Below are 22180 nucleotides of genomic sequence, written 5' to 3'. Positions count from 1 at the left end.
AGTGTAGTGGGTGGGAGGTGTTGTCCATAATGGCTAGGAGTTTTGCTAGACTTCTCCTCTCTGACACCACCACCAGAGAGTCTAGCTCCACTCCCACCACGTTACTGGCCTTCTCTACCAACTTGTCCAGTCTGTTTGTGTCCCTCGCTCTCATTCCGCTGCCCCAGCAGGCCACGGCGTACAAGAAGGCGCCCGCCTCCACCGACTCGTAGAACATCTTCAACATCTTTGTGCAGATGTTGAAGGATCCTAGCCTCCTGAGGAAGTAGAGTGTCCCTTCTTTTAGAGTGCCTCAGCGTGTTTTGACCCATTCAGCTTGTTGTCCATGTGTACACCCAGGTATTTATAATCCTCAACCATGTCCACATCCACCCCCCTGATGGAAACAGGTACTCCTCCTCCTTCCCAGGTCCACAACCAGCTCCTTGGTCTTCGTCACATTAAGCTGGAGGTGGTTCTTTCCACACCATGTGACAAAGTCCTCCACCAGTGCCCTGTATTCCTCATCGTCATCATCCTCAATACACCCCACTATCGCAGAGTCATCAGAAAACTTCTGAAGGTGGCAGGACTCTGAGTGATAGTGGAAATGGGTGGTGTAGATGGTGAAGAGGAAGGGGGAGAGGACTGTGCCCTGCGGGGCCCCGGTGTTGCTGACCAGCCTGTCAGACACACAGTCCTGCAGTCGCACGCACTGTGATCTGTCAGTCAGGTAATCAACAACCCAGGACACCAAGGGGGGCTCCACCTGCATCGTCTCCAACTTCACACCCAGTAGTCCAGGCCGTATGGTATTAAAAGTACTGGAGAAGTCAAAAAACATGACCCTCACACTGCTCGCAGGCTTGTCTAGGTGGGTGTGGGCTCGGTTCAGCAGGTAGATGACTCCGTCCTCCACTCCCAGTCAGGGCTGGTAGGCGAATTGGAGTGGGTCCAGGTGGAGCTTGACTGTAGGGCGGAGTTGTTCCGGGACCAACCTCTACATGGTCTTCATGATATGGGAGGTTAGAGCCACCGGCCTGTAGTCCTTGGACGTGCTGGGTCGCGTGCACTTGGGGATGGGGACCACGCATGAGGTTTTCCACAGTGTGGGGACTTTCTGCAGCCTAAGGCTCATGTTGAAGATGTGCTGTAGCACACCACACAGCTGTGGGGCGCAGGCTTTGAGCACCCTGGGGCTCACACCGCCAGGACCCGCGGCCTTGCCTGTGTGTCATTTATGAAGCTGTGCATTCACCTGTTCTGCAGACAGACACACGGGGGGGTCCTCAAGTGATTGGGGGAGGGGGGGGCGGGGGGGGTTTCATCAGGTGTTAAGTGGGGGGAGGTAGTCATTGGAGTTGGGGGGCTGTGACAGCCTCTGCTTGGCAATTGATTTACTTTTAATTATTTGGCATGCTGAAGTCCCTTCATTTTGTGAATTGGGGAGATATTTATGTCAAGCAAATCAACATTTGAGCTTTGATAGGTCTCTGAGCAGAGCTGGAGACACATTGATATCATTTTCCAATTGTAGTGGTGAATATGTGCCAACACCTTTCACACTTAGGTGGATGTCATTGGAGTGTCCAGAGCTCTTCAATGGCTGCAGAAAAGCCAAACACTGGAGAATAGTTCCTGAATGCAATGTAGCACAAGACAGGAATATCTCAGGTTTTTTTTCCCGCCCCTGAATTAGACGATGATGTCATGTGACGTCACGCATAAAGAGGAACTGAGCGAACAAAATACACCAAAAAAGACCAGCCGCAGTCTCAGGCAACAGGAAAAAGGAGAAAAAACTATTCCCATCACCAGAGGAAAGAAGCGCCTTCCTTACAGACGAGTCGACGGGGCGGTCCCCACCAGTGGCGGTCCCCACCAGGGGCGGTCCCCACCAGTGGCGGTCCCCACCAGGGGCGGTCCCCACCAGGGGCGGTCCCCACCAGTGGCGGTCCCCACCAGGAGCGGTCCCCACCAGGGGCGGTCCCCACCAGTGGCGGTCCCCACCAGGGGCGACGTGAATCACAATCACTTTAATAATCCCAGAGGGCACCATGAAATGGGTTCCTATCAGCCACCAGAGGACCTCCATGTCTTCCTGTGTCAGGCCTTGGTGCTGATGGGAAGATAAAACCTTGGTCAAGTGCTTTGTTCCTTCTGCGACTGTCCTGATTGGACCTGAGCTCCAGGAGACAACAGGGTGGAAGTAAAAGGAGAATTGACCCCCGTTTGTAGATGACATTTCTTCAGCAGGGAGGGGAAGGTCACTTCCTGGCCTGAAACAAAACATCCAATCAGGGATGACAACTCCTTTACCTTATCTGACCTTTATTTACTTGTCAGGGTTAGCACACCCGATCTTGCTGGACTACTTCACATCAAGCATCCAAATATTTTGGGGGTAAACAAACACAAAATATTGCCTAAAGGGCATAACAAAACAAAACAAAAGAATAATACAATTGTACAATAGACAGACAACTGTGACGATGATCAAGAGCAGGGGTGTCCAACTCATTTTAGCTCGGAGGGAAAATCTATTCCCACGCGGGCCAGGCTGGTAAAGTCATGGCTTAATAACTAAAAAATAAAGACAACTTCAGATTGTTTTCTTTGTTTTAATTTGGCCCAAAATCGAACAAGCGCATTCTGAAAATGTGCACATGACAAATAATCCTCTTGGAAAAACACTTCAAGATGGTTGAAAATTCTGAGGAAAACTTGTGCAGTTTCAAAATCAGCATGAAGAACACAAAGAACATAGACTTTGTCTTAGTCATTTACAAAGACATTCAACTTCAAGCACTTCCTGTTGAGCATTCTCATGTTGGCAGTTCGCCATTAAAGACGTGTTTGGAAAAGCAGTCGAGTGTTTTGTCGAACCGACGCATTGGTGACATCCGCAACTGCCACAACACATTCATGTATCATCATTCAAATATTGCAATTATAATAGAAACAAAACAAATGGCACCATAGCCGAAATCAAGGTAACATAACTACATACTTAACCAATGTGAACATGGTAGATTTAAGCATAAATAAAAAAGATCAAATAACAAATGTAGAAACACAAATTTTTACAATGGAGTTCAGGGTGTGCATCGCACCGTCAACCAATTGCAAGCGGTGCACGGAACTCTAACTACAAAGATGATGGTCATATTTACCGATATATTTGCATCTTACCGTCTAATGGATTGTACGTCAATACTGCATCAGTCTGGTGCCATCTGCTGCCAGCCACAACAGGAGCAGCTGATCGCTTGCACCTGCACCGAATGGAGTAGCGGCAGCCAATCCATAAGGCGCTTAAAGCCAGCTGACAGGTCATCTTTAAACAGTGTCATGTGTGATGTTGGTTATACTTGAACTGCTATTGCGACATCCAGTGGTCTCATTTAGAACAGCAGGGTCTTTCATTTAAAAAATTGCAGCTCATTTTTATACTTAGCAAACTTGTCTTGCGGGCCGCGGGCCGAATTAATCTTATTTGCGGGCCGGGCTGTATGTTTGACACCCCCGATTTAGAGACTTAAGTGTACAAAAGGTAAAACAAACCCCCAAAAAAACAATGTACAACTTACATTGGGGTCACATTGAAATGTCCTTATTTTCAATGAAGATAACTTTAAACTAGTCTTAACTTGAAAGAAATACACTCTATACATTGCTAATGTGGTAAATGACTATTCTAGCTGCAAATGTCTGCTTTTTGGTGCAATATCTACATAGGTCCATTTCCAGCAACTATCACTCCAGTGTTCTAATGGTACAATGTGTTTGCTCATTGGCTCAGAAGGCTAATTGATGATTAGAAAACCCTTGTGCAATCATGTTCACACATCTGAAAACACTTTAGCTCCTTACAGAAGCTACAAAACTGACCTTCCTTTGAGCAGGTTGACTTTCTGGAGCATCACATTTGTGGGGTCAAATAAACGCTGAAAATGGCCAGAAAAAGAGAACTTTCATCTGAAACTCCACAGTCTATTTTTCTTCTTAGAAATGAAGGCTATTCCACTAAATTGTTTGGGTGACCCCAAACTTTTGAACGGTAGTGTATATTTAGCACTTTTATACATTCAGCTCCAGTTATGTTTGTGTTTTTTTTTTTGTCAAACTGTCAGTGTTAAAAAAAAACAATAATTCATAAATTCAATAGTTTTATGAATTATTGACCTCCAATTACTACACATTAAATATTCCACTTTGAAATTGTTTGGGGGGAAAAGATTGCATGTTTTGTGTTTTTGCCATAAAATGAGTGATTTATCTGACAAAAAAAGCATAAAGCATAAAAAATATCTACTTTATATTGATGAATAGTTTTGAAATGCATATTGAGATTTAAGCTTTGAGTAATATTAAAAAAGATCCTATTTGACTTAATTTGTAACATTTTTATGATTGAGACCCTTACGGGTCCCCGGGACCAAACCTGAGTGGAGCCCTAAAGGTGAAAAATAAATGCATATTGTATGGGTTTTATGAAAAATATCAAAGTGCTTTCATTTTTCAGTTTGCTGCCCTCAGTGGAGTTTTTGCGTTTGAATTTAGTGAACAAAATGTTTTCACATCAAAGTATGTGAGCAAAATGTGCGTTCAGTTTGTTGAAACACAGCATTTTAGTACATATTGTGAGGTTTACTGCACCTTGTTGGTAAAGGAAGGCAATCACGTGAAGATCATAATCCACAGACTTCTTGCATTTCAAGGTTTAACGGAAACATCCAAGAGAAAAGTCCAACCTTGTGGCGGTCATAACGAGCGCGGAGCTACTTGGCGATGATGAATTGCTCTCCATTAGAGGCCAAGTTGGAATCCTGCTGGACAAGACATGATTCAAACAGCTTGTCAAAGGAAGGTTTGTTTATGCATCTGTTCTACGTCCAGGGACACTTTCACATGTCGGCAGGCTTGTGGATTTAAACCTTTCTATGTTTCTGAGGGATGAGCCAAATGAATGCTAGCCTAAACCTTAGCATTCACCCTTTCTTCAAATGAAAACAGAACTGCAAAATGACTCTCATTAGTGGCTTAGAACAATGTGTGGCTTTAAGAGGCACACCCTTGAAATGGTTCAGGTCATATCTGACAAACAGAACTTTTAAAATCCAAATTGATGATTGGGCTTGGGCCTAAGCTCCCTTGTCCCGTGGTGTCCCTCAGGGTTCAATCCTAGGACCAAACCTGTTTTCAGTGTACATCCTACCCATTCAACACGTTTAAAAAATATATATATACTGTATATGATATCATCTTTATGCGGATGACACACAAATCTATGTCCCTCTAAAAAAGAAAAGTGACACATGTTTAAAATCACTTTTAAATTGTCTTGAGGACATAAAAGCATGTCAACTTTCTAAACTTAGATGAAAACAAGACATATATCATTTTATTTGACTCAAAAGTCCGACAGAATGCTCCCCCCAGTGACCTGGACCCCTGATGCCATTTTTAAAACTCAGTCACAAATCTTGGTTTTAAGTTGGACAATGATTTTAAAATGGAACAGCAGATTAACGATCTAGTTTGTATCATCTAAGACTTTTAGCAAAAATGAAATCAGTTTAATCTTTTAACAACTTTGGTCGGGTAATCCATACTTTTATTTCATCATGTTTGGATGACTGCAACTTCGTCCACGTTGGAATGAAGCAGCCTCAATCGCTCCATGGCAGTTAGTCCAAAATGCTGCTGCTTAAGTGGCACTAAAAAACATTTTAGCATCACTTTACTGCTCCCACTTCATTTTAGAATTCATTTTAAAATTAACGGATTGGCGCCACAAGATATGTCAGACCTTTTAAAAATGTACACCCCCACAAGGTCTCTGAGGTCAGCTGTTTAGGGCACGTCCGACCGGCAGGAGGCCACGGGGAAGACCCAGGACACGTTGGAAAGACTATGTCTACCGGCTGGTCTGGGAACACCTCGGGATCCCCCGGGAGGAGCTGGACCAAGTGGCTGGGGAGAGGGAAGTCTGGGCTTCCCTGCTTAGGCTGCTGCCCCCGCCACCGGAACTCGGATAAGCTGAAATAATGGATGGATGGATGGATGGATAGTTAAATGTTTTATATTACTGACTCTCCAAGTATGTATGTCTAAACTTCTGTGCAGCACTTTGTGAAACTTCTATTATTTTGTTGAACTATGCTATATAAATAAAGTGGATTGGAAAATGAGCCTTGTGTGACATCAAACTAGGCTGCCAGTCATTCTTCATTACTAACACACACAGAAGTCAGATTTTTTGACAGAGATTGGTTCCAAAAACAAAGAAGTACACAGTTGCTGTTTCTTTCAGCTCTTCATTCTAAGACTGCCAACATAAGAGCCATGATACAATAACATTGCGCCCTTATAGTGCGCCAAAGAGTACACTAAAAACCACGCCTAGACCGACTGGATGAGACCATGGTCCGAGTGCCTGCATCGTAGCGCCTCCCTCCCCCCCCGGAAGGCAATTAATGGGGAGAGCGACAACCTCCCAGGGGGCTACACAATTAATGGGGAGAGCGACAACCTCCCAGGGGGCTACACAAGCCTGTCCTATGGGCTGCAATGTCCTTCCTTTGGAGAAGTTTGCGAAACCTGTGGGGCAGAATGATGACTTGGGGCCCGAGGAGGTTAAGGACACTCTAGCCTGACCGACTCAGGAGGGCGATCACCAAACTGCCAACACAAGACTGATGATAGAAAATAGTGTAGACTGTAAAGCACACCCACGTGGACTGTGTGAGAGCACGGTGCGAGTGACAAGTCTCATTGAAAAGATCTGTGTAGTTTTCTCGTAATCGTGCTAACAAACCAAAACAATTCCCAACTTTTCTTAGTCGAGGTAACACGAACTAAAGTCTGCCTGGGCCCAAGACTAACGGAATGTTTTGTAAACATCGATACAAACTAACAACAACACAGTGATTAAAACAACAACAATACAACTGTTAACCTTTTTAACAAACAGTCTTATGGGTGATTAGTCACACCCGTGCAGTGACATTTTGCTTCATGGCGGCCATGTTTTTCAACCAATCTTGCTGGAATTTGACAGACATGTTCTTGTAAGTTCCCTAAATGTGCATACCAAATGCTGTGGTGATTCGTCCAAACACTCAAAAGTGACTGCTTGTGATTCGTAGAGTGCCCTGATTTGGACTCAGACTTTGGAGTTTCAAAACAGCGCCACAGTGTTTTGTATTTGTTTCCAAAAAGATAATAGTACAAACAGTCGATGTGCATGTTTCAAAGTTTTGTCTGCAGCAGATCACTAGTCGAAGGGTTCGCTTCTGCAAACTAATGCGGTAAAAACAAAAACACATGTGGTCCTAATTTTCTCCCACGTCTGTTTAATGGAGCTCAGTTAATTGCAGGAGGAGCAAATAGAAAGTAGTTTTTAATTCAAAGTTAATAAAGGACTGCAATGAGAGAATGTGATGCTTGGGGAAGGTGTACATTTCTTATGAAAGTCATGAAATGTTTACAGAACAACAATGGAGGATGATCATTAACATGTGAGCTTGCACAACGCTAGATCTTCATTTGTAATACGGGCTAAGGTGACGAACTGTCTTAGGAACAATACGTCACATAATAGCAACGCAGCTACTTTTCTAGTGACGGAGTAATCTAATTTGTGTGTATGTTACAACACTGTTGACGATACGTTTGAGGGAATGTGGCACGCTGCTTTTGAGGTGGCTCTACGTCAACAAGACAACAACTGTTTACTCCTGCAAGCAACAACAACCACAGCACGGCCAATCAACTGTCAGAACACCTCACACACACACACACACACACACACACACACACACACACACACACACACACACACACACACACACACACACACACTACTATGGGGGAGTAATGAACAATACAATTCATTCATACATACGCACATCAATAGGTACCTACGCTCCCACATACATACACACACAATACATACATATACACGCACATCCACTGTACAAACATACATATGCACATACTGTACATATACATTCACTGTACAAACATACATATACACATACTGTACATATACACTCACTGTACAAATATACATATACACATACTGTACACATACATTCACTGTACAAACATACATATACACATACTGTACATATACATCCACTGTACAGACATACATATACACATACTGTGCATATACATTCACTGTACAAACATACATATACACATACTGTACATATACATTCACTGTACATACATACATACATACATACATACATACATACATACATACATACATACATACATACATACATACAAACATACATATACACATACTGTACATATACATTCACTGTACAAACATACATATACACATACTGTACATATACATTCACTGTACAAACATACATATACACATACTGTACATATACATTCACTGTACAAACACAGATATACACATACTGTACATATACACTCACTGTAAAAACATACATATACACATACTGTACATATACATTCACTGTACAAACACAGATATACACATACTGTACATATACACTCACTGTAAAAACATACATATACACATACTGTACATATACATTCACTGTACAAACATACATATACACATACTGTACATATACATTCACTGTACAAACATACATATACACATACTGTACATATACACTCACTGTACAAATATACATATACACATACTGTACACATACATTCACTGTACAAACATACATATACACATACTGTACATATACATCCACTGTACAGACATACATATACACATACTGTACATATACATTCACTGTACAAACATACATATACACATACTGTACATATACATTCACTGTACATACATACATACATACATACATACATACATACATACATACATACAAACATACATATACACATACTGTACATATACATTCACTGTACAAACATACATATACACATACTGTACATATACATTCACTGTACAAACATACATATACACATACTGTACATATACATTCACTGTACAAACACAGATATACACATACTGTACATATACACTCACTGTAAAAACATACATATACACATACTGTACATATACATTCACTGTACAAACATACATATACACATACTGTACATATACATTCACTGTACAAACATACATATACACATACTGTACATATACATTCACTGTACAAACATACATATACACATACTGTACATATACATTCACTGTACAAACACAGATATACACATACTGTACATATACAAGTACATATACACACATACACTCATGCATATAATCATGTTTCATCAAACATATATTAACGTTGTTGCCCTAGGGTAAACTGGGTATAACACATGGCACACTGACAAAGCTTAACCTAATGTTACTATAACAATCTACAAGGTTATTACAGTTCACTTCTATTTCTTCCCCTCCATTTATCTGTTTTCTTTTGTAATTCAAGTTATCATTACATATATGTATTGTTGCATTTGAACAATTGTATTGTTGATAATATAAGTCATTATTGTTATTATTCATTATCAATAATAATATTTATATTGGTATTGTTGTTGCTTCATAGTGTAATAATGTTCATTGTCATTTCTGTGTTATTAGTATTTATATTTTTTATCACTAACTGCTTCTTTGATATCATTTTAACAATCATATTTGTACATATCCTATTTGCTGATGTTGTTTTGTTGTTGTTGTTGTTGTTGTTGTCTTTTTGTCTTCCTTTTTGTCTTCTTTCTATCACTTCCTGCTCCCGTCCGATTATTTAACAAGTCCATTTGATAAAAGGTCAATACAAATAAGGCAACAAGAGAAGTAACCCACTATTCTCTTTTCTAAAGTCAACCTGTATGATTTGCGTTAGTGGCTGGAAAGGACAACAACAACAACAACAACAACAACAACAACAACAACACAATAAATAAACAACTGAATGAAGTGATAATCATGTAATCTTACAATTGGTGACAAGTAGACAACGGCCACTGAAAAAAGCTTCAATGGCTTTATTAAATAGCACTAACTAGGGATGGGTACTGTTTCTATTTAAAGCGATACGGTACCTGGTACACGGAAGTTTGTTTACATGTAAATACAAATAATTGATTGATTGATTGAAACTTTAATTAATAGATTGCGCAGTAGAGTACATATTCCGTACAATTGACCACTAAATGGTAACACACAAATACCTTTTTCAACTTGTTTAAGTCGGGGTCCACGTTAATCAATTCATGGTACAAATATATACTATCAGCATTATACAGTCATCACACAAGTTCATCATCAGAGTATATACATTGAATTATTTATTATTATGTGGAGGGGGGTTGGGGGTGGGGGGAAGGTCAGCATATTTCAGTCATCATACAAGTTTATCATCAGATAAATGGACATTGTAACAGTGTAGGTGTGACTTGGTAGGATATGTACAGCGAGCAGTGAACATAGTCAGCTCAGAAAGCATAAGAACAAGTATATACATTTCATTATTAACATTCGATTATTTACAATCCGGGGAGGTGGGATGTGGTGGGGGGAGGGTGTTAGTTTAGTGTTGTAGTTGCCTGCAAGTGTTCTTTTAGTGTGGTTTTGAAGGAGGATAGAGATGCACTTTCTTTTACACCTGTTGGGAGCGCATTCCACATTGATGTGGCATAGCAGGAGAATGAGTTAAGACCTTTGTTAGTTGGGAATCTGGGTTTAACGTGGTTAGTGGAGCTCCCCCTGGTGTTGTGGTTATGGCGGTCATTTACGTTATGGAAGTAGTTTGACATGCTGGTGCTAGGGTACCAGGAGGTGCATGCGTAATGGAAAAAGGGTTGAATGAGAGTTCCCGCTAGAGTCGTCAAGGTGCTTTTGTTGACCAGAGAGGAGATTTTGTAGAGAAATCATGTTCGTTGGTTGATCTTTTTGATTACCTTGGTTGCTATTTTATCACAGGAAAGATTAGCCTCTAGAATGGAACCTAGGTAGGTGACCTCATCTTTCCTGGTGATAACAATGTCACCCACTTTTATAGTGAAGTCATTGACTTTCTTAAGGTTGATGTGGGACCCAAACAGGATGGATTCAGTTTTACCCAAGTGGATGGATAGCTTGTTGTCAGCGAGCCAGGTGCAAGTTCTACACAGCTCAGCACTGAGGATTTTCTCCACCTGTGACTTGTCCTTGTCTGATACCAGCAGGGCAGAGTCATCCGCAAACAACAACAATTTACAGTCGCATGCTGATGACATGTGGTTTATGTATATTAGGAACAGTAAAGGCCCTAATATACTGCCTTGGGGGACTCCACAGCTCACCGAGAGGGGGGGGGACACGGTGCCGTTCACCTCTACCACCTGCTCCCTCCCCTCCAAGTAAGACTGCATCCAGCTCCATGAGGTTTTGTTAAATCCGATTGCTCTGAGCTTATCCAACAGTATAGCGTGGTTAACGGTGTCAAAGACCTTGTGAAGGTCCAGCATGACCATGCCGCAGTATTTGCCCGCGTCCACCTCATGTTTGATGTGGTCACTCACATAGAGAAGGCATGTGTCAGTGGAGTGGTTAGTTCTGAAGTCACATAGAGAAGGCATGTGTCAGTGGAGTGGTTAGTTCTGAAGTCACATAGAGAAGGCATGTGTCAGTGGAGTGGTTAGTTCTGAAGTCACATAGAGAAGGCATGTGTCAGTGGAGTGGTTAGTTCTGAAGTCAGATAGAGAAGGCATGTGTCAGTGGAGTGGTTAGTTCTGAAGTCAGATAGAGAAGGCATGTGTCAGTGGAGTGGTTAGTTCTGAAGTCACATAGAGAAGGCATGTGTCAGTGGAGTGGTTAGTTCTGAAGTCACATAGAGAAGGCATGTGTCAGTGGAGTGGTTAGTTCTGAAGTCAGATAGAGAAGGCATGTGTCAGTGGAGTGGTTAGTTCTGAAGTCACATAGAGAAGGCATGTGTCAGTGGAGTGGTTAGTTCTGAAGTCACATAGAAAAGGCATGTGTCAGTGGAGTGGTTAGTTCTGAAGTCACATAGAGAAGGCATGTGTCAGTGGAGTGGTTAGTTCTGAAGTCAGATAGAGAAGGCATGTGTCAGTGGAGTGGTTAGTTCTGAAGTCAGATTGGAATTTGTACATGAGTTTATTAGTGGCAAGGTAACTATCCACCTGTTCATAAACTATTTTTCCATTACTTTGGAAATGGAGCTGAGAATAGAAACAGGTCGGTAGTTACCAGGTTCTAATTTGCTTCCTTTTTTAAAGAGGAGAGTTACTCTTGCTATCTTGAAATCTTTTGGTACTTGGTCTTGTTTAATTGAGAGGTTTATTATGTGTGTGATGATCGGGGCAATGGTGGTGGCAGAGTCCCTGAGAGGGGATATTGTCAAGACCAGTGGCCTTGTTTTGGTGGCGGCCGCTAAATTTTTTAAGCTCCTCGTCAGCTGAGACCATTTCTAATTTGAACTCGTTGTTACATATTCCTAGCTTTCGATAGTAGGCTTTAATGTGTTCTACACCAAAGCGACCAGAGTGGTGGGACAGCTTGTTAACTAGAGTTGTGGCTAAGCTGGTGAAAAAGGTGTGAAGTCTGCTAGCTACCTCCAGTTTGTCTGTAATGAGGGAGTCGTCCTCCTTTATGTTGATGTTGTTATGTCTGGTTTTGAGTTTCTGGCTGCAGCCAGGAAGCTGCTTGTAGAGGATGTTCCAGAGCTCACGTGGCTTATTTGTGTTTTCCTCTATTTTGTCGTTAATGTACTTTTTTTTAAGGATTTAGTCAGGTGGTTTGCCTTATTTCTTAATTTATTGCATTGCTTTTTGAGTGTTGTAAGGAGTGATTTGAGGTTATTATTGGGTTGTTTATTTACTTCGGTTTTGCACTTTTGGTATTCTGAGTATGTTCTGTCTCTGTCTTTTATAATAACAATTCTATTATTATTATATTATCTATTATTAGATACTCAAAGCGCTCACAGAGAAGTGGGAACCCATCATTCATTCACACCTGGTGGTGGTAAGCTACATTTGTAGCCACAGCTGCCCTGGGGTAGACTGACGGAAACGAGGCTGCCAGTTTGCGCCTACGGCCCCTCCGACCACCACCTATCATTCATTCATTCATCATTCATTCACCAGTGTGAGCGGCACCGGGGGCAAGGGTGAAGTGTCCTGCCCAAGGACACAACGGAAGTGATTTGGATGTCAAGATGGCAGCTAATAGGTCCGGATTCATCCATGTTTCAGAACGGGCTTTGATCCTGACTGTTCTCACGGGAGCCATATTGTTTAGTATTGCTAGGAACGCTGTTTTAAAGCATCATCGACCAGGTTGCTCGTGAGCACAGGGGACCAGTCCCACTCACCCAGTTTGAGGTTGAAATTATCACTGGAGTATGTTTTAAGGGATCTGGATTGAGCTGTTATGTGGCTGTTGGCTTTGATTTAGCTATTTCGCGGGTGCAGAAGGTTAGATAGTGGTCGCTAAGACCACAGATCATGACCCCACTATTTTTTATGTTAGGCCGGTCTGATGTGAGAATTAGATCTATGGTTGATTGGGTGGAATCACACACCCTTGTGGGTAGTGTTATTAGCTGGGTGAGACTGTGCAGATTACAAAGCTTGCTGTAAGATTTGAAGAGAGGCGCATCTCTGCGCTGAATATATGTGTTCAGATCTCCAGTTATAATTTTCTCCATGTTGTCTACCTCAGCTAAACACTCTTCGAGAGCACCATAGAAATCACTCTGATTAGGGGGTCTGTATACAGTCCCTATCAGTACCGGCTTAGCGTTTTTGAATTTGATTTCCGCCCACACAGATTCAAGGGCATTGTGGTTGAGATCAGTGCGAGTTATGTATTATATATCCTGGTGAGTATACATACAAACACCCCCACCATGTTTGTTCCTGTCCTTTCTGATAACTGAGAAGTTTTCTATCTCTATATCTGAGTCAGAAACACTTTTGATCTAATCTAGTTTCAGAGAAACACAGGATTTTTACATTGTTGTTATGGAACATTTCTCTGATTTGGTCTAGTTTGGTCCCAGCAAGGCTGTTCACATTAAGGTGGATGATGTGTAGCCCACTGAAACCAAAGAGAAGATCAGAGTCCGCTGGGGAGAAGATGGTGGGATGACCATGTTGGTTGTTGCGGTGGAGTCCAGTCCTCTGTTTGGAAGGAGAGGCTTGGGAGAGGGGGAGAGAGGCCCATTGTTAATCTGCCAGGTGATGGGAGATCTAGGTATGGGGAACGGGGGGAGTAGGAGAGGGGGACTCAGGTAGGGGGGCAGGGGTGGTTTTCGCGGGGTTCAGTGAGGCTGAAAACAATGACCAGGGTTGAACAAAGAATCCCCTGAAGACTGTGTAGGCCACGGGAGGTCCAGATGCCGCGGTGTTGACCGTCAGGGTCTAGGGCAGGGGTGCTCATACTTTTTCTGCAGGCGAGCTACTTTTCAATTGATCAAGTCGCAGGGATCTACCTCATTCATATATATAATTTATATTTACTTATTTATTAAATATATATTTTTGTTAACAAGTTACAGGTGTTTAATGATAATGCAAGCATGTTTAACACATATAGTTAATATTGTTAATAAATTAAAGGTGTTTAATGATAATACAAGAATGTTTAATACATATAGTTAATATTGTTAACAAGTTAAAGGTGTTTAAAGATAATACAAGCATGTTTAACACATATAGTTAATATTGTTAATAAGTTAAAGGTATTTAAAGATAATGCAAGCATGTTTAACACATATAGATTCCTTTCTTTCATGAAGACAAGAATATAAGTTAGTGTATTACATGATTCTGATGACTTGCATTGATAGGAATCAGACAGTGGTGCTGATAACGTCCGCATTTTCAAATGGAGGAGAAAAAAAGTCCTCCTTTCTGTCCAATACCACATGAAAGTGGTTACTTTTTGGCATCTTATTTGTCCAATTTATTTGGGGGCGGCGTGGCGAAGTTGGTAGAGTGGCCGTGTCAGCAATCGGAGGGTTGCTGGTTACTGGGGTTCAACCCCCACCTTCTACCATCCTAGTCACGTCCGTTGTGTCCTTGGGCAAGACACTTCACCCTTGCTCCTGATGGCTGCTGGTTAGCGCCTTGCATGGCAGCTCCCGCCATCAGTGTGTGAATGTGTGTGTGAATGTGTGTGTGAATGTGTGTGTGAATGTGTGTGTGAATGTGTGTGTGAATGTGGAAATAGTGTCAAAGCGCTTTGAGTACCTTGAAGGTAGAAAAGCGCTATACAAGTATAACCCATTTATCATTTATCCAGCTTCCGTACTCCTTTGTATACACTTTACAAGAAATACATTGGCGGCAAACTCCGTAGCTTGCTAGCTTGTGCACGCCAGCTTTCTGAGACTCTTATGTTGTTAGTGCAGGCAGGATGAAGCAGAGCTTTTATTGTGCAACTGTGCAGTCGGTCTTTGGAGTTTTGACGACAGGTACGGCGCCAGAGTCTGTTGAAATAAAAACAGTTTCTCGCCTTCCTGTCGGTCATTTTTTCTTAATAATGAGCTGGCAGCAGCCAGCGTCATCTCAGAAGACCCTCGGGTGCCGTGAACGTCAATCAAGTGACGGAAGTGACGTCATAGTGAAGATTTATGATCGCTCATTTTTACGACTATTTTTTTAATGCCTGGCTGGGGATCGAGTGATCCACCGGTAGATCGCGATCGACATAATGAGCACCCCTGGTCTAGGGGGAGGCTGTGAGGATTTCCTGGGGGGCGTCGTCAGCCGCCGCTCTGCCATCCTCACTGGTGACCGGGGTGTCGTCCACCACCATTACGTCGTCCGCCGCTGGGCCGCTGTCTTCCTCCGCCGCCGACCGCACCGATGATCGGGGTGAAGTCCTCCGTCGTGCCGCCGTCAGCCACCGTGCCACCGTCTGCTGGATTGCAGGTGAACTTGGGTGGTGATGAGCATGTGAGGGCTGGCGCAGGTGAAGAGCTAATGTTTTTAGCAAAGCTCCGATGAGGTCCCGCAGCTAAGTCATTAGCAACGGCCATGGCCGTGCTAGACTTGGCCAGGCGAGACAACATGAACCGGGTGGTTACTGGGAATAAACATCATAGTATGACCCCTGTAGAGGAAGGCTCAAAACCTTGGCAACAATTCAACAACAGACAAGAATGCAGAACTTACTGGGCGGAGTAGAGCAAGGCACAAAACAACTGTCGACGCTGGAAGATAATCTCTCCTGATTGCCAACCATGAGGACAACACAGGTCCATTTACTTCCTGACTTTCAAACAGGAAACAACAAAGTCCAGTCCAGTCCCATCCATGGACTGTGAGGCCAGTTCTTCATCAATGGTCTATAGATAGTCAGGTCCAAATGTCCTGTTTGATTGTGTGATGAGATGTCAAACAGATGTGGCCGGGTGCAAAGGTCATGTTGTCATATCACAAATGGATTTACAGTGCAGACATATGTGGCGGCTCTTAACGGATTATCAGTCATTTTGTCTGCGCTGGCATCGCACCGTAAACCTTGCTGCTAATCCACACACACACAAACACACACACACACACACACACACACACACACACACACACACACACACACACACACACACACACACACACACACACACACACACACACACACACACACACACACACACACACACTTACACACACCCGGTTAACTCTTCTCTGGAGGAGGCTTCACTTATTGTGCAGGACCTGTCTCCGAGAGGACATGCATTGTGGATAATTGGACGGCAGCCTTGCAAGAAAATATTGTTTTACTGAGGCTCTCATTAGCATGGAAGTTGAGGCTAATATTTGAGCCACGTGGTTGTTGAAGAACAAGTCCTCCAGAGAGGTTTTACTGCAAGTGATGCAGTGTTCATTTCATTTCATCATTTCTTTGACAGGGACCGTATACATTAATAGACTTTGCTGTAGCGGAATTAGCCGTGAGGCTATTTTACAGCCGTTGTCCCTGCACTCATGTTGAAAAGGGTCAACCTAAAACAGTCCTACTCAACTGGCCCGCGGGCCAAAGCTTTTAATTGAACACTTAAATAGGCTTGTTGAAACCATTTAGAACAGGGCTTCTCATGTATGCAGTACTCCCGCCACCCTGCAGGGGGCAATAGCAAAGCGGCAGTGGGTGAGTAGAAGAAGAGGGCACTAACGACCCAGAAAAAAATGAAAATAAATCGCGAAAATCGGACTTTTGACAACGACTGGACAACAAAGTATTGAAATTGCTGACTTTGGCGAACAAAACTGTTTAAACACATGTAAGGCTGACTTTGACCTGCAGGGGGTGACAAAGCTAAACCACATGTGCGCAATGTTTGCTGTGTGTATTAACACTAAACATTATATTTTATTCATGTAAAATACACAAGGGACGTTATACTTTTGTAATGTTATATTTTCAGTCTTACAATCCTAAATAAAGGAAGACGTACAAAGAAATAAAACTAAGGAAGAAAAATAAATCAATAGAAGGAACATCAATCATCAAAAAAACTTAGCTTCTGTTTCTTCATGCTGTTAACTATCTGTCTAGCTGCGCGCGCTGGAAACGAGAAGCGAGGGCAGAATAATGAATTTAGTATACTTCGTAAATAAGTAAACGCAGCGTCAAGAGGAGGCACTTTTCTAAAGAAATGTCCACATTTTGATGACCTCGGGCTCTTGAAATTGCGACCCTCTTCATGACGTGGTTGAATAGCCCTGACCTGGAAGCAAGAAGGATTAGACAACAAAAGATCACAATCAGTATGATGAGCTACAGTAGCCAATAGTGAAGTGAAGAGAAGTGAATTATATTTTCTCTAGTGACTCAAAGCGCTTTACATAGTGACAGCCAATATCTAAGTTACATTTAAAGCAGTGTGGGTGGCACTGGGAGCAGGTGGGTAAAGTGTCTTGCCCAAGGACACAACGGCAGTGACTAGGATGGCGGAAGCGGGGATCGAACCTGGAACCCTCTAGTTGCTGGCACGGCCACTCTACCAACCGAGCTATACCGCCCCCCATAGCATCTTTATATACAACATCCTAGCATTGCATTTCAGATAGATATAAAAAGTACAATTATTCATTGAATCCAATTATATACAAGATACAAATAGAGTTATTGTTGACAAATCTGACTTGCTACAAATATGATTTTGAAATATTGTAAGAGGACACCTGGCTAATGTGTGACAGACAAGAAGTTCTGGTTAAGGAACTCTTCCTGAGTGAAACCTCAAGTCTGACTCAGTGGAGCTGGAGAGAAACCTTGTAGATCAGAGAAAGATTGGACTATTTGATGAATAAATAAATAGTAAATCCTCAAAATGAGATGATTTCATTTTCAAGATGTTGTTGTTGATCATGACTTTCTTTTCTTTGTACTTTGACTTGCAACAGTTTCTTAAACTGGATCATTTTAGTGCACACTTTTTATTCGAATTGTTTCAATGCCCAAACATGTCAAACAAATAACGTTAGAAAACATTTGAGATTACCCAGAATTCCCAGTTTTCTGGGACATTTTGCCCATTGGTTTGAATGTAACTTAGATATTGGGTTTCACTATGTAAAGCGCTTTGAGTCACTTGAGAAAAAGCGCTATATAAATGTAATTCACTTCACTTCACATTAAAAATGAACGAGCCATTGTTGGAACTCGCACAATTCTCACATTTCTCAACCCGTTCTCATTTCAAACTGTACTACGTCAACATGTTCCAACACCAACCCATTCATAGCATCTAGGACAATTGTGCTAGGATCAATGGGCCCCATTCAGCAAGAACTTTCTAACTTTTCCTTTTATCTTTCTTCCTAAGTGATTTCCTAAGAAGAGTCCATTCAAATTCATGACGTGGAAAAAACACAAACAGATTACAGAAGAGAAATTCGTATTATCCTGCGGGGGAAATACTTCAGTTCAAAACGTAAGTTTAAGAAAGGGGGGACTGCTGAGGTCGCTCCGAAGCCGAAGAAAAACTGGTGGAGTTGAGAAATGGAGGTTCTACTGCAGGAAGTGGAGAAAAACAAAGTAGTGATCCTCAGCAGGGGTTTAAGGGCACATATAAAGCTGAGATCTAGAACTGATGCAGTAAACATGGTGGCAAGCGGCGAGGTTAGGTCCGCACAGTTGAGGACGTTAAAAAGAAATGGTTCCACCTCAAATCTGACTCCAAAAAGAAAATCGGTCAGTACAGGAGGGAGATCCAGGCTACAGGAGCTCAGTACAGGAGGGAGATCCAAGCTACAGGAGGTCAGTACAGGAGGGAGATCCAGGCTACAGGAGGTCAGTACAGGAGGGAGATCCAGGCTACAGGAGGTCAGTACAGGAGGGAGATCCAGGCTACAGGAGCTCAGTACAGGAGGGAGATCCAGGCTACAGGAGGTCAGTACAGGAGGGAGATCCAGGCTACAGGAGCTCAGTACAGGAGGGAGATCCAGGCTACAGGAGGTCAGTACAGGAGGGAGATCCAGGCTACAGGAGGTCAGTACAGGAGGGAGATCCAGGCTACAGGAGCTCAGTACAGGAGGGAGATCCAGGCTACAGGAGGTCAGTACAGGAGGGAGATCCAGGCTACAGGAGGTCAGTACAGGAGGGAGATCCAGGCTACAGGAGCTCAGTACAGGAGGGAGATCCAAGCTACAGGAGGCCAGTACAGGAGGGAGATCTAGGCTACAGGAGCTCAGTACAGGAGGGAGATCTAGGCTACAGGAGGTCAGTACAGGAGGGAGATCCAGGCTACAGGAGCTCAGTACAGGAGGGAGATCCAGGCTACAGGAGCTCAGTACAGGAGGGAGATCCAGGCTACAGGAGCTCAGTACAGGAGGGAGATCCAGGCTACAGGAGGTCAGTACAGGAGGGAGATCCAGGCTACAGGAGCTCAGTACAGGAGGGAGATCCAAGCTACAGGAGGTCAGTACAGGAGGGAGATCCAGGCTACAGGAGGTCAGTACAGGAGGGAGATCCAGGCTACAGGAGGTCAGTACAGGAGGGAGATCCAGGCTACAGGAGCTCAGTACAGGAGGGAGATCCAGGCTACAGGAGGTCAGTACAGGAGGGAGATCCAGGCTACAGGAGCTCAGTACAGGAGGGAGATCCAGGCTACAGGAGGTCAGTACAGGAGGGAGATCCAGGCTACAGGAGGTCAGTACAGGAGGGAGATCCAGGCTACAGGAGCTCAGTACAGGAGGGAGATCCAGGCTACAGGAGGTCAGTACAGGAGGGAGATCCAGGCTACAGGAGCTCAGTACAGGAGGGAGATCCAAGCTACAGGAGGCCAGTACAGGAGGGAGATCCAAGCTACAGGAGGTCAGTACAGGAGGGAGATCCAAGCTACAGGAGGTCAGTACAGGGGACATGCTTGTTTTTCTCTTTTGGACTATTTATCCTACATTTAGGCTACTGCTTGTAGTACTTGTGGGCTATTTATCCTACATTTAGGCTACTGCTTGTAGTACTTGTGGACTATTTATCCTACATTTAGGCTACTGCTTGTAGTACTTGTGGACTATTTATCCTACATTTAGGCTACTGCTTGTAGTACTTGTGGACTATTTATCCTACATTTAGGCTACTGCTTGTAGTACTTGTGGGCTATTTATCCTACATTTAGGCTACTGCTTGTAGTACTTGTGGGCTATTTATCCTACATTTAGGCTACTGCTTGTAGTACTTGTGGGCTATTTATCCTACATTTAGGCTACTGCTTGTAGTACTTGTGGGCTATTTATCCTACATTTAGGCTACTGCTTGTAGTACTTGTGGGCTATTTATCCTACATTTAGGCTACTGCTTGTAGTACTTGTGGGCTATTTATCCTACATTTAGGCTACTGCTTGTAGTACTTGTGGGCTATTTATCCTACATTTAGGCTACTGCTTGTAGTACTTGTGGACTATTTATCCTACATTTAGGCTACTGCTTGTAGTACTTGTGGACTATTTATCCTACATTTAGGCTACTGCTTGTAGTACTTGTGGACTATTTATCCTACATTTAGGGTACTGCTTGTAGTACTTGTGGACTATTTATCCTACATTTAGGCTACTGCTTGTAGTACTTGTGGACTATTTATCCTACATTTAGGCTACTGCTTGTAGTACTTGTGGGCTATTTATCCTACATTTAGGCTACTGCTTGTAGTACTTGTGGACTATTTATCCTACATTTAGGCTACTGCTTGTAGTACTTGTGGGCTATTTATCCTACATTTAGGCTACTGCTTGTAGTACTTGTGGGCTATTTATCCTACATTTAGGCTACTGCTTGTAGTACTTGTGGGCTATTTATCCTACATTTAGGCTACTGCTTGTAGTACTTGTGGGCTATTTATCCTACATTTAGGCTACTGCTTGTAGTACCTTTGGGCTATTTATCCTACATTTAGGCTACTGCTTGTAGTACTTATGGGCTATTTATCCTACATTTAGGCTACTGCTTGTAGTACTTGTGGACTATTTATCCTACATTTAGGCTACTGCTTGTAGTACTTGTGGGCTATTTATCCTACATTTAGGCTACTGCTTGTAGTACTTGTGGGCTATTTATCCTACATTTAGGCTACTGCTTGTAGTACTTATGGGCTATTTATCCTACATTTAGGCTACTGCTTGTAGTACTTGTGGACTATTTATCCTACATAATGTTTTTGTATGGGACATGTACTGTACTGTGTGAACTGTAGGGCAGACTATAATAATAAAGTTATTTGACCCATCACCCTTGATCACCCCCTGCGAGGTGAGGGGAGCAGCGGGCAGCAGTGGTGGCTGCGCCCGGGAATCATTTTTGGTGATTTAACCCCCAATTCCAAGCCTTGATGCTGAGTGCCAAACAGGGAGGTAATGGCTCCCATTTTTATAGTCTTTGGTATGACTCATAATAATAAAAGTAATAATAATATATGAATCAATGCCCCGGTAATTGATGAGCGTGTGTGTGTGTGTGTGTGTGTGTGTGTGTGTGTGTGTGTGGGGGGGGGGGGGGTGGGGGTATTTTGAAATGTCTATATATTGCTCATTTTGCTATATGTCTGTCTGTCTGTCTGTCTTATCTATCTATCTATCTATCTATCTATCTATCTATCTATGTATCTCTCTCTCTCTCTCTCTCTCTCTCTCTCTCTCTCTCTATATATATATATATATATATATATATATATGTGTATGTATCTATCTATCTATCTATCTATGTATTGTTCTATCTATC

Source organism: Entelurus aequoreus, linkage group LG19 (assembly GCF_033978785.1).
Source record: "Entelurus aequoreus isolate RoL-2023_Sb linkage group LG19, RoL_Eaeq_v1.1, whole genome shotgun sequence".
Lineage (NCBI taxonomy): Eukaryota > Metazoa > Chordata > Actinopteri > Syngnathiformes > Syngnathidae > Entelurus > Entelurus aequoreus.
The sequence above is the reverse complement of the archived record's forward strand: the minus strand, read 5'-3'. Positions refer to the sequence as shown.